Raw genomic sequence first — 15,432 nt, 5'->3', positions numbered from 1 at the left:
ATAATGTGTTCCTCTTTATCTCTAGTAATGCTTTTTGCTTGAAAGTCTACATTTTTCTGATATTGATACAATACAGGCTTTCTTTTGGTTAGTATTTGTATGGTATAACTTTTTCATCCTTTTACTTCAAACTGTTATTATTTTAAGCATGTTTCTTGTATGCAACATAAATGTATTTTTTTTCTTTTATATTCTACAAAACTGACAGACTACTTGGGTGAAATGCTTTTTTCAAATTTATTCATCATATTTATTAGAAAAATAACATCAAGACTATTTATATAACATGCACCACACTCCTAAAATATAATGAACTATTTATCATATTTGCTTTTACAACCTTGAATTTTATTTAGTCTTCAATCAGTTTTTATTTTTAAAAACAAATTTGCTTCATTAGCTCATTTTACAACTTTAATAGGTCTTAAATATCTAGCCTGATCTGTATAGAACATTAAAGTCAGCACTGGGTCTGTATAATATAGAGGGGGGAGTGATTTGTAGAGTTAATATAGCATAACAATTAAGAACACAGATTCTGGAGTCAAATTCTGTTTGTTCCACTTATTGGTTATATGCCATCGGGCAAATTATTTGTCCCCCTTATGATTTAATGTCCTCATCTGTAAAGTGGAGTAGGTAATAATGATATCTATCTCATAGAGCTGTTGCAAGGATTAAACAAGTTATTATGTAAAAAGTGCTTAGAGCCTTACCTGACATGTAATAAACACTCTATACATATTGGCATAAAGCAACAAAAGGATATTACTAGCTATTAGACCTAATAATATTATAATGAATTCTTAGCTATTAAACCTAGTCTTATTAGATCTTCAATGATAATTAAAAGGCTTTGGTCTCACCTTCTCTGTCTGGGTTAATTCTCTGTTATGCCTCCACATGTGGAACTTCTGCCAACACACCTGGATACCTCTGTGCTTTTGCATGTTGTTCCCAACTCATAGGTATTCCATCTCTTAGACTGGGAGTTCTTCAAATTCTAAGATCTAACTCACTATCAAATTATCTAAAATTCCCTCTTTAAATTCTGGATTTGTATTGTCCATTATGATAGCCATTAGCCATATATTGTTATTAAGCTCCTGAAATGTGGCTAATCCAAATTTAGAAGTGCTAGAAGTATAAAATGCATCCTGGATTTCAAGGCTTGGTTGAAAAAGAAGAAGTATAGAGGCACCTGGGTGGCTCAGTTGTTAAGTGTCTGCCTTTGGCTCAGGTCATGATTCCAGGGTCCTGGGATCCAGCCCCACAACAGGTTCCCTGCTCCTTGGGAAGCCTGCTTCTTCCTCTCCCACTCTCCGTGCTTGTGTTCCCTCTCTCTCTGTCTCTGTCTCTCTGTCAAATAAATAAATAAATAAAATCTTTAAAAAATAAGAAGTATATAGCATATCTTCTAAATGACTTTTATATTGGGCTAAATAAAATGTGTTATTAAGACCATTTTCACCCATTTCTTTTTACAGTTGACTCTTGAACATCATGGAGGTTAGGGATGCTGAAAATCTATGTATAACTTTTGACTCCCCAAAAACTTAACTACTAAGAGCCTACTATTGACCAGAAGCCTTACCGTAACATAGCTAATTAACACATATTTGTATGTTACATATGTTACATACTGCATTCTTATAATAGAGTAAGTTAGAGAAGAGAAAATGTTATTAAGAAAATCATAAGGAAGAGAAAATACATTTATGGTACTGTACTATAAAAGTACTGTGCATAAGTAGATCCTTGCAGTTCAAACCTGTGCTGTTCAAGGGTCAATTGCACTTTTTAGCATAACTACTAGAAGATTTTAAATTACATATATGTCTTGCATTATAATTATGTTGGACAGTGCTGACCTACACAAATTATTTCCTTCCCATCCATGTGTTCCCACAAAACTTAATGGCCCTTTTCTCTATAATCACATATTATATTGTTATATAATTTCATTTTACTTTGATATTCCTCTACCAGATTATTAGCCTTTCAAGGGCAGGGCCTGTATTTTATTCATTTTTAGATGTCTGGTGTACAGTTGATAACATGACCCAGAGTAGCTGCTCAATAAATATTTGTTGGATAAGGTAAGATTGATAAAATATTATATATGTTTCAGTGAAGGTAAACAAGTTAAAAACATAAGGATAATCTGTCTGGAAAAGAATCATATGTAATATGTGATCCTATTTGCAAAACAATAGCTCCCCAATTATAAATATAGGTGGAAGAAGTTTGGATTGAATTCTTTATAGCCTAGTAAAGCTGATGAGATATGATTTTCCAAAAATACTGAGCCCATATAATGAAGAAAGCATGGAAAGGACATATGTCCTTGACCATTCTGTCCAAAATCATAAAGAGATATTTGGGAGAAGTCAGGAACCATTACACTCTACTACTACCTCCCATTTTCCCCACTGTGGATATAAAAATCTTTATTGATTTGTAGACTCTTAGAATAGCATTTGATCTTCTGTTTAAGATAAACAATCTGTGTTCTTTTAATCTTTCTGAAAGTATTCTATTTTCCAAACCTTGTGATCACTATCAATGTAATTTAATTTAACAAGCTTTCTCATGTCTATGAGGCACTATGCTAAGTGCTATGGAGGACACACAATAAAGATATGTGTCTGGCTTCAACAACTTAATAATATGTAATGAGAAATAGATGTATAAACCAACTTTAATCCAAAGCAAAAAAAAAAAAAAAAGAATAGCTTTACAATGCAAATCAAGAATTATAAGCATGCAAGAGAGAGATAAGATAAAGAATGGGGCAGAAGCCTTATCCCCTACAATTTGGAGACTTCATGCAAATAGAGCCATATTTTAGGAGGATCCATCTGTCCTGCAGAGATTTTCTCTCAAGGAAGCATGAAAAACGATTACCTTACAAGATACATCAGGACAAAAAGAGCATCCTTACATACACGTAATTGTCTCATTCTATAGATAGACTTCTATTCAAATGTACCAAATATCTATTATGTGATAGATACTATGCTAGGCACAGGAATGTGAAAAAGAATAGGACACAGACGCTACTTTTAAAGACATAAGTCAAAACTTATGGTAAATGAGCCTATGGAAAGCTAAAGTGTCGTATGAGAAGTATACAGCTGTATTTATAATAGTAAACTATATAGCTAAATTCCTCTACCCAGGACAACCTAAGGTACTCTAATGAATAGATTAAATATTTGAGGTTTTTCTATTTAATTGTTTTTTTATTTCTATGTGTTTGGTCTTCACCCTCTGTCTTTAAACTCTACAAAGACAAGAACTGTAGCTACTATTTTTTTTTTTTAATCATCAAAGCTCCATGCCTTTGTTTTATGTTCACCCATTGACCACTCAAATACCAACATTGTTTAGGTTCCTGAGATTTGTCTCACTAGAATCTTTTCAGTATTAACACAATTCTTGAATAATAGGAAAACACGTCTGAGACCTTTCCTTCCTTAAAGCATTTTTTGGATCCTCAGAGTATATGTTAATATGGACTTTGGTGACTTCTCTGCTGTTTTCCATTGCCAGGGATTCTGACTTCCTGTAAAAAGGCTGTTCTTTGATTAAGAAGTCTTAGAAAACAAAACCATTTAAAATATGTTTAAGTTCCAACAGATATCCACTGATTACAAGACACTATATTTGAAAATAGTCTCTGATCTAAGCTCTTCTGAAAATGAGTTTCTCCTTTGATAAAATAACTAAAAAGGCTTTGAGTTCCTCTGAAGAGGTAGGTTGGCAATTGTCAAAATGACAACTCTTTTAACCTCACTGATCTCAGATTGAAGGTTTTCACCTGCTGCAGTAGTGAAAAAACATATTCAAAATACAGATTGCACACTAAAGAGAAGTGGTAGAAAACATAAGCTGTGTAACAGTATCCTCTGTGTCATATTGTGCTAATTCATGTCTGAATGCCTTCTTCACCTCTTCTTTTATTTTAGCAATAGATGAGTACTATATTTCCAAGTATGCAAAGAGGGAGAGTAGGGGGGAGGTGATGGAGAAGAGTTCTTGGTGAATGTAAGCTTGTAATCATTGCCTGTTTTTGAAAAGAGATAGGCAAAGCCCTGACCTTGTATTCTTGTACACAGAGGAATGTGCAAAACAGATTGCCAGGCAGAAGAACCCCAACATTTATTCAACTATGCCCCTTGTTCTTCCTTGCAGAAATAGAGCTTCCTGAAGCCAGAAGCCTTACTGACAATACACTGAGATTCCCTTCAATCCAGAATACATCATTAAATGTACATTAAAAAATGAGTTTACGATTTGTCCTGGGAAAAGCCATGTAAGAGTCACATGATTGTTTGCAACAGTTCCCACTAAGGATCATAGTTACTAAGGAGTTACCAAGAAGGGGACTGAAGGGCATAGTGGTTCTGACATCCACAGAAACTCATGCTAAGTGCTTTGCCAATCAGTAAGTAAGAGGCAGAATAGGGGCCTTCAGTAGATCCCTTACTGATGGTGCAGTTTGAACACACAACAGCTGCCATAGCAGTGTTGAGGCTACCACTGCATCTCACTTACACATATGTGAACACACACACACACAAACGCATGACATACACATGATTATTAAGAGAGGCACTGCAGTTTAAAAGATGCATGGAGCCCTGGGTGTTATACGCAAACAATGAATCATGGAACACTACATCAGAAACTAATGATGTAATGTATGGTGATTAACATAACATAATAAAAAAAATTTTTTTAAATAAATCAAAAAACAAAAAAAAGATGATGGGATGACTGGAGTGCTGACCCTGAATAGTTTAGAAGGTCTCAGTTTAGTAAAAAAAAAAAAAAAAGGCAGTGAAAAGAAACATTATAATCTAAATGAATACTATAAAACAATTATTTCAAAAAATGCCATTGGACCCAGGAATAGGCATGACTAGCTCTGCTTTCATCATGTTGCACATATTGCCTTGTATTCTAGTGACTGTGATGTTCTTATTCCTCTACTGTATCATGCCCCCTTAAAAAAGAAGCATCATGCCTTATCCATGCATTAATTCAGTGAAGTTATGTGTAACATTTATCTTGCTAGGTACTTAGTATGAGTTAAACTATGTCCCTATAATTGAGGAGCACACAGCCTAATAGGGGAGAGAGACATAAAAAGTTTCTCATTTCAATACAGTGCCTGAACATAAAACATTCTTCTTTTAGGAAACAAAATAGCTTAGTATTAACACTTACTGAGCTTGTATTATGGGTCAGATACTACTCTAATAGGTTAATCTCAATTCGTGTAATGTTCATAACCCTGGAGGTAGCCATAATTACTATCCACATTTTACCAATGAGGATACTGATGCAGAGAAAATTTAAATATATTGCTTAATGTCACAGAATTAATAAGTTGAAGAGATGGGATTTTATTTTTAAAAAAATAGGGCCTCAAAAACCACAACTTTAATCATTAAAATGCACTGTCTTTTATAGCATATTAACACCAGCCCTTAACTTTCTTGTGCTCAATTTTCTCATCCATAAAATAAGGGCAAAAATTAGTTTCCCTCTAACAGAGATCCTTTAATTATTAATTATAATTATATATATACACACACATATATATACACACATAATATATGTATACATATATATGTATAATATATATACATAAAATACATGTATGTATGTGTGTGTATATATGTAAATGGACCAGTGTCAAGCATGTAGGGTATGTGGCCAACAACTATTAATTCTTAATATTAAATATTTGTGAATACATGAATGGTTATCTCAGGAAGCCTTTTAAAGAAGTATATATTATCATCTCACTAGGACTATTTATCTCTAAGGCAGTGAAGCTGTACCAGATTTTCTTGTAAGATTTCATCTAACCCAAAGAGTCTTGTTGAATTTGGGGAGCTCTGGGTGTCATGTAATAACCCAGGCATGAGCACTGAATGCCCCTGGGCTCTACCTTGTGCAGATTACATCAAGATTAAGTGCCTTGTCTCCGCATCTAGAAAATATTATAGATGCTCTAGCCATTATTTATGGCTTCAGAAAGTTTCCAATGTGATTATGTGTGACAAATATGCCAATTTCAATGCTGTGATTATGCAGGCACCTAGTAGAGAGGGTGTGCAAAGTGTTATATTAGTGGCTCTAAATTCTCTTGGGGATGCATTTAGAATAGTGAATTCTGTCATCTTGCAATGCTTTTCCCATGTCAGCTGTGCTTCCTGTGCATGAATTCCAGATCACCAAACATTTTATTCAGACCAGTGCATATGGACAATAATTCCATTAGTTTTCAAGATGGAGAAAAAAGGCAAAAATATATTTTGGTCAAAAATATGTTTCTTGAAAAAGGTAAGCTCTCAGGACAGTTTGAACTCAGTTTATTTAATCTTAGAAAGATGAATTACTATATTTAGATTATCTGTTTCTAACACAAGTAAAATCTTTCCCTTTCTCCTAAACTATAGCTTCTTCTTTGTCTCCTATCACCTTTCTTTTCAATGGATATGTTCAAGTTGTCAGAGATAAAACCGGAGGAAGATTTCCTATAAATGGAACCAACATTAGCATTAGAAATAGCACCAGCAGTTGCAGAAAGAGAATGATGGCCCTGTACCTCCTATCTGGGTGTCAAGATTAAGGCCATGGAATGAAGGATCTCATATGAACATTTGTTATCAGTGACACTTCACGTGATCTTTGCTGAAACCAAGTATGTGGCTATAGTCAGCATGTTTCATCATTCTATTTACATTAGTTTTTCCTACTAATCTCAGTTTGGAGACTATTTACTTGCTGATCCAAATTAGAACAAAAAATAAGTCCACCTGGTCCAATTCTTTTTATATTCTGTAGTAAAGAAAATGTATCTATCAACTGAGTCTGAACTTCATGGTAGAGGCACTGACAGAACTCAGATATTTTGACTCCCAGCACCGCTTTTTCCAAAATTACATTCCTTCCTTAACTTAGAAAACTTTAAAATAAAGTCTTTTTGATGCAGAGAGAAAACTTAAAAAAAAAAACAACACACACAATAGATAATCATGACATCTATCAATGCTGCCTTGTAACATATCAATTAAATCAAAGCGATTAGTACAAATGGTAGATAATGACACAAATACTTCAAGAAACTCATAGTCACAGGTTTAAAACAACAATGTGGATTTAAAAAGGCCAACAGTGTTATTAAAAAATAAGAGGAAATTGTATAGACTTAAAATCTTTCAGTCAAGAATCAGTGGGAACATCTGAAACATCACTCATGTTTGCTACTGAGTGATTTTACTATTCAATCAGCTTTGCAGATAATTAGAAATACTTGACTTTCTCTTCTTACCTTTATGGAAGTGAGGAGAAGATAATCAGGAATACTTTGAAAACATGGCAGAATATATAAATGAAAACAGGGAGCCAGAAGTCTATATCTTGAACAGCTTATTATCACACAAAAACCATTAAAAGAATACCACTCAAAAACAATCCATGCCTCCACCTATAGCATAACTTTTTTCCCAGAAAGATTGTAGATCAGTGAGAGAATCTGTATTGAAATGATTCAAATAAATAAAAAGACTGTGTTAGATCTGCTCTATTTGTCTAATAGCCCCAAATATTTTTTAAAAAAACACAAAATTATTTATTTTGACTTAGATTGAAGAAATAGGAGGTAAAAAAATTTATGGAGTAGAGTGCTTATTGCAACATTGTTACTTTTTATATGAAATATAATATATATACCACAAAGGATACAGATCTTAAGTATGCAGTTCAATGAATTCTTTTTTTTTTTTAAAGATTTTATTTATTTATTTGACAGAGAGAGACACAGCGAGAGAGGGAACACAAACAGGGGGAGTGGGAGAGGGAGAAGCAGGCTTCCCACGGAGCAGGGAGCCCGATGCTGGGCTTGATCCCAGGACCCTAGGATCATGACCTGAGCTGAAGGCAGAGGCTTAACAACTGAGCCACCCAGGCGCCCCGCAGTTATATGAATTCTTATGTATATAGCGTAATCACACTCAGATCAAGATATAGAATGTTCCCAGCATCCCAGCAGTCTCCTTTGTCTTCAATGTCAATAGCGTGGACACTACCAGCTACACCCCTCAACCCCAGGTAAAGTCTTTTCTTATGCCTAGTGCCAGTTTAGCTTTGTGTTCCCAAATTACATACAAATTGAATTACATATATATATGTGTGTATGCGCATGTTTCTTTTACACTATATTACCTCTGTAAGATCTGCAAGATCTGTTTCATGTAGTAGGAGTTTTTGTGTGTGTTTGTGTGTGTGTGGCATTCCACTGCATGAATATACTACAATTTATTCATCTGTTCTCTAAAGAACAGATTTAGATTATTTCCAGCTTTTAGATATTATAAATGAAACAGCTATGAAACAATCTTGTACATGTCTTTTGATGTATAAGCACACTCATTTCTCTTCAGGGTATATCTAAGAGTAAAATTGCTAGTTATATATTTATTTTTAATAGGAAAAATATACAGAGAAATTACATATTAATCAATTGAGAAATCATTATGTAAATTACAATACTTGTTTTCCAAAAATTTTAATGCTAATCAAAATGTATAGTAATACATACTATGTAGCAATAAGTTAATGCTTATGATGTGACTTTAAATGAGGACATCAGAAAACAAAATACTATCCATATTATAACGCTACATGCAATATATATATGTGTGATATACTTAATATCATGAAAAAAACAGCAAAAAATGTCAGCAGACTAGAAATGAACATTTTTTTATCAAAGTCAATGAAACAAGGCAATATGGCAAATATAAGGGGTAAACATAGAAAAGACTTTTTAAGGAATGAGGAAAGAGTAATCCAGATGACAATCAGAAGCAAAAGAACTAAAAATAGGTGGAGGTAGACCTCTCTGGTTTGTGATTGTCTAACTTAAAGGCTGAACTTTGACAAATAGACACTAAATTTGTACAATTAGTTAATTATCTTTGATATAAGGAGAAAATGTTAGGTATAAATTGGACTGATAGCATACATTTAACTTAAATGTTTTTAAGAAATAGATCAACTCAGAATGAGTAATGAATAAAAAGAAAGTAATTTCTAGTTGTCTCTATGTTGGTATCTATGTTATCTGCTTAGTAAACTTTGAATAGTTCATGTTGTCCCTATTGGGGATGGGTGGTATTACATAATGACATCTGGATGCTGATATACATAAAACACTGTACTATGATATCTGGTTATGTCCACAAACCTGATGGGATCCAAAATCTACCCCAGTTGCCATCTTAGTCCCAGAGAATATGTAGTACATTGGAAAAGCTGTTTCTGTTGGGAGGGAAAGGAGAATGATACTTCAAATTTTAACTGATATTCGGTATTTAAAACATACTTTAATCTCAGCCTCAACTGTATGGGTTCACAAAAGTTTGTAAAATGATTCATAAAATTAAATAAAAATCAAACTTTTGTAGATGATGACTCCCAGTGTAAAAGAATATTTGGGGAAACTGATTTGAAGCTCTCCATCGAGGTAATACTTAGGGATACTGGCCACCAAAAAAAAAAAAGTGAATTAAAAAAATTAAACATCAAATTAAGCCTCTACATCAACACATATTAAAGATTTCAAATAACTCTGAATGGTGATTCAAAAAGAGTAACCAAGTGGATAAAAAAGTGTAAGAAAATCCAGAAGGAATATGTAGATCATTAATGTGTTTTATAGAAGCAATCTCTATTACCCAATGGATGGTTCAAATTCTGGTGGCCTTCAGGGTAATAGTATGCTCAATATTCTGTATTTGATTTTGTATAAAATGTTGTAGGACAAATAATGAAAAATATACCTAAGAAATATGTAAGAAGGAGATACTGACTGAGGTCAAAGGGTGGACAGAGGGAGAAGGGGTTACAGGAACTGGCCTGGGATTTGTTTATCTACCAATAATGGAGGAACATTCCCAGCAAAAAAAAAAAGGCAGATTTTCCATTTGAAATTCTTTTGCGAATATACTAACAAATCACTTTAGGGTAATAGACTAATGATATTTGCCACCAAGAGAATGCTTCTCTATGGAATGCTCTTAGAAGGAGGCCCTCCAACTTAGGATTTCTTATGACAAAGAAATCTAGAATCTATGAAACTATGTAGCACACACTCCTAGAAAATGTCATGAAATCTCTGTTATTAATATGGGTATAAAATAGATGTTTCATAACTTAAATGCTCACACATGCATACCTCACTTAGAGACCTTTTCTATTTCTGTAGGCAAGAGAGGGGGTCTGATACAAGAAAAGAGCACCTGGGAAGCCACATGGGATGTCTGAGACCTCTTCCAGCTTTGCCTCGGCTGCACGATAGCTTGTGTCCTTGATACTTGCAGAGATTCATAGGAGTATGATATGAAAATCAGATATTTTGCCTTAGCTCTTACTAAATGAACCATTAATTTAACTGTTAATCTTTGTTAAAATAAGATGAAAAGAATCTCTTCCTGGAATGTTAATAAAAGGTAATCCTTGACACAAAATTGTAGCCAAGTTTCTGATATCATATTTTCTTTAATAATAATATCTACCATCTATCTATCTATATATCTACCTACCATCTATCATCTATCTATCATCTATAGTAAAGCTATGAAGACAGTTCTGGCCCATGTCCACAAACAGAAATCTAAAATATTAATTAAGAAGTCAGAGAATATATGGAAATATTGATTCTAAGTAGTATGAAGCTTTTTTCTAGTTATCTTTTCATCTCAAGATGATTAACTAGGAGGGATTGATTGATGAAAATGGAAACTTTAAAGCTAAGGGCTGCCAGATATGTATAAGAGTAAAGTATCCAGTACCACTGTTTTCCCCCCTCCTATGGGAGGATTTTTGCAGAGTTGCAGACCATTCATTGAGTCAATAAACACGTGTTCAGCAGCATCCTTTATGCACACTGCTCTGCTTGATTCTGGGGCAAAAAAAAAAAAAAAAGGATGACTGAAACACATTACTCCCATTATGGAGATAATAAAATAGTAAAGTAAGGTAAACAAATTATGTCATAATATGGTGCAGGAATTGCTATGAACAAAAATACCAAGACATAATAGATACAAACAAAAGGAGAAGCAAATGCAGACTTGAGTGGGCAAATGGGAAATTATGAGCAGTGGAACACAATCAGAAACATGTTCCTTTACCATTTCTACCTCAAAGGCAATGCTCTTTTAAATAATCTATGTCAACAAGTTGTGCCGAGCAGTAACAAAATATGCTTGCTGAAGTCCACTCCTAGGAGGCCTTTAGCATCACTTATCTGAAGAGAAGACAAATAGAATTAAACAAGCTTATCAGCCTATTATCAAATATAAGAATCATGCTAGTACTTAGTTGAAATATTTCACAGAATCAAAATACAAACATGTAACAGACTGCAGTACTCATCTTCTCATCTGCCTTAATGAATGTACCACATTGAGCTTTTTCAATAAAGAACTATTGGCAGGGGAGAAACTCTAACCTTAGCACAAGAGGAAGCCTGATGTTTTTAGAAAACACGTAGATATTTTTAAAGATTTTATTTATTTATTTATTTATTTATTTATTTATTTATTTATTTATTTATTAAAAGTGAGAGAGACAGAGAGAGAGTGAGCAGGGGGAGAGACAAAGGGAGAGGAAGAGAACCTCCAGCAGACTCCCCACTGAGCATAGAGCCCGACATGGGGCTTGATCTCACGACCCTGAGATCATGACCTGAGCTGAAATCAAGAGTCAGAAGCTTAACCGAACTGAGCCACACAGGCACCCCTAGATATTTTTAAGAATAAGGAAGATAAAATGTAATCTGGTAAAATGACATAACATAGTTGAATAATACTAAAAATTCAGATTGTTCTCTCTTCCACTGTCCCTCCTTATTTCATGATGTGATCTTTCTCTCTGTAGATTCCTAACTTTATTGACATCTATGTATAAAGGGAATAACACAGGCGCTTCCAGTCTTCAAACCTGTAACATTCGTATATGTAAAATAACAATTTTCTGGTTCCTCCCTGAGTTATCACAATCTGTGTTCCCTGGATCTCTGAATTAAGTTAAAAATAGCTTCAGATGGAAGTCTTAACTCTATTTCCCATATAAAAAACCACCAGTTGCTTTATCCAACTCTGGAAAACTGGTGGATTTGGTGAAAAAAAATTTGATGTTTAAATGAAGTTGATTATTTGAAAGACTCTGGTTGTTAGGCTTATTTGTTAAATGCAGAGGTATTAGGAATTCAGGAGCATGTTTTGGAATACTAGGTTAGCCAATGATTTACCTCTTCTCTCTTCAATGATAGTTGTCAACTCCTCATATAGAACGCATGGAGCACTGGGTGTTATGCACAAACAATGAATCATGGAACACTACATCTAAAACTACTGATGTAATGTATGGGGATTAACATAAGAATAAAAAAAAATAAAATAAAATAAATGCAACAAGATTTTATATTTAAAAAAAAAAAGAAAGGATGTATGAAAAATAAAAGAATCTAGTATCTATACGTGGCAGGCATTGTACTACACCTGGGTGGCTGTGTCAGTTAAGCATCTGCCTTTCGGTTCAGGTCCTGATCCCAGAATCCTGGGATCCAGCTCCTAATCAGGCTTTCTGCTCAGTGGAGATTCTCTTTTTCCCTTTCCTCTGCCCACACCCCAACCCAAGCTCATGTTTGCTCTCTCTCACTCTATCTCAAATAAATAAATAAAATCTTAAAAAAAAAACTTATGAAGTATTATTATTTCCCATTTCACAGATGAGGAGGCTGACAATCAGAGAAGTTAACTTTTTCATTGTATAGCTATTGAAAGTGATAGAGCTGAGATTTAAACTTAGGTTCAAATCTCCCCTCAGATGAGCAACAGATACCACCAGGGAGCTTCCTGTTAGTAATACAGGGGGACAATTGAGGAATATGTATACACACAAACACAATTCTGATTCTAGAAGAGAAGGGTGATAGATACCTAGATACATAGATAGATGACAGATAGGAGATAGATGACAGATGACAGATAAATCACAATGCTGAGGCTGTTAGGAAAGTATCCATTCTATATAATCATCTTTATTATTTTTATGCTTCTTGAATAAAATCTTTTAAATATACTCTAAATTCTACCACACATAAAAATAATTACAGAGCAGTCTCAATAGTTCACTTTTGTTTTGTTGGGGTTTTTTTTAAGATTTTATTTATTTATTTGACAGAGAGAGACACAGTGAGAGAGGGAACACAAGCAGGGGGAGCGGGAGAGGGAGAAGCAGGCTTCCCCCAGAGCAGGGAGCCCGATGCGGGGCTCGATCCCAGGACCCTGGGAGCATGACCTGAGCTGAAGGCAGACGCTTAACGACTGAGCCACCCAGGCGCCCCAGTTTACTTTTGTTTTTATTTCCCTTGCCTCAGGAGACAAATCTAGAAAGATGTTGTGATGGCCAGTGTCAGAGAAATTACTGCCTGTGCTCTCTTCTAGGATTTTTAAGGTTTCAGACCTCACATTTAGATCCTTAATCCATTTTGAGTTTATTTTTGTGTATGGTGTAAGAAAGTGGTCCAGTTTCCTTCTTTTGCATGTTGCTGTCCATTTTCCCAACACCATTTGTTGAAGAGACTGTCTTTTTCTCATTGCATATTCTTGCCCCCTTTGTTGAAAATTAATTGACCATATAAGTGTAGGTTTATTCTGGGCTCTCTATTCTGTTCCGTTGATCTATGTGTCTAGATTTGTACCAGTACCATCCTGTTTTGATTACCACAGCTGTGTAGTATACTTGAAATCTGGGATTGTGTTACTGCCAGTTTGTTCTTCTTTTTCTTTTCTTTTTTTTTTTTTTTTAAGATTTTATTTATTTATTTATTTTAGAGACAGAGCACAAGAGGGGGGAGTGGGAGAGGGAGAAGCAGACTCCCTGCTGAGCAGGGAGCCCGATGCGGGACTCGATCCTGGGACTCCAGGATCATGACCTGAGCCGAAGGCAGTTGCTTAACCAACTGAGCCACCCAGGTGCCCCTTGTTCTTCTTTTTCAAGATTGTCTTGGCTATTCAGTCTTTTGTGGTCCTATACAAATTTTAGGATTGTTTGTTCTAGTATTATGGACATTTTAGCAATATTTGTTCTTCTAATCCATGAACATGGAATATCTTTCCATTTGTTAGTGTCATCTCTAATTTCTCTTTCTGTCACATCATTATTATTGTATAGAAATGCAATGGATTCCTATATATTGATTTTTGTATCCTGTGACCTTACTGAAATCATTTATCAGGTCTAGGAGATTTTGGGTGGAGTCTTTAGGGTTTTCTAAACATAGTATCGTGTCATCTGCAAATTAAGAAAATTTTACTTTTTCCTTACCAATTTGGTTGCCTTGATTTCTCTCTCTCTCTCTCTTTTTGTCTCATTGCTGTGGCTAGGACTTCCAGTACTATGTTGAATAAAAGTGGTGAGAGTGGACATCCTTGTCTTGTTCCTGACCTTGGAGGAAAGACACTCAGTTTTTCCCCATTGATGATAGCTGTAGATTTTTCATAGATGGCATTTATTGTTGAAGTATGTTCACGCTTAACCTACTTTGTTGAGTCTTTATCATGAAAGGATATTGTACTTTGTCAAGTGCTTTTTCTGCACTTGATCATATGTTTTTTATCCTTTCTTTTCTTGATGTGATATATTATGTTGACTGATTTGTGAATATTGACTCATTCTTGCATCCCAGGAATAAATCCCACTTGAGTGTGGTGAATGATTTTTTTTCCTGTATTTTTGGATTCAGTTTGGTAATATTTTGTTGATGATATTTGCATCTATGTTCACAGAGATATTGGCCTATACTTCTCTTTTTTTGGAGTGTCTTTATCTGGTTTTGAGATCAAAGTAATGCAGGCCTCATATAATGAATTTGGAAACTTTGCTTCCTCCTCTGTTTTATGGAATATTTTGAGAAGAATAGGTATTACCTCTTCTTTAAATCTTTGGGTAGAATTCATTTGTGAAACCATCTAGTCATGGACTTTTGTTTGTTGGGAGTTTTCTGATTTCTGATTCAATTTCATTGCTGGTAATCAGTCTGTATAAATTTTCTATTTATTTCTGTTTCAGTTTTGGTAGTTCATCTGTTTGTAGGAATATATCCATTGGACTAGGTTATCCAATTTGGTGGCATATAATTTTTCATAATATTCTCTTCTAACCCTTTTTATTTCTGTGATGTTGGTTGTTATGTCCCTTCTTTCATTTCTGATTTTGTTTATTTTAATCCTCTCTCTTTCTCTCTTTTTTGTTATTGTTGTTGAGACTGGCCAAAGCTTTATCAATTTGGTTGAGCTTTTCAAAGAACCATCTCTTGGTTTCATTGATCTGTTTTATTGT

Source organism: Mirounga angustirostris, unplaced genomic scaffold (genome assembly GCF_029215605.1).
Source record: "Mirounga angustirostris isolate CCGP_5_RB_7025 unplaced genomic scaffold, mMirAng1.0.hap1 SCAF_13, whole genome shotgun sequence".
NCBI classification, from domain to species: Eukaryota; Metazoa; Chordata; class Mammalia; order Carnivora; family Phocidae; genus Mirounga; species Mirounga angustirostris.
The sequence above is the reverse complement of the archived record's forward strand: the minus strand, read 5'-3'. Positions refer to the sequence as shown.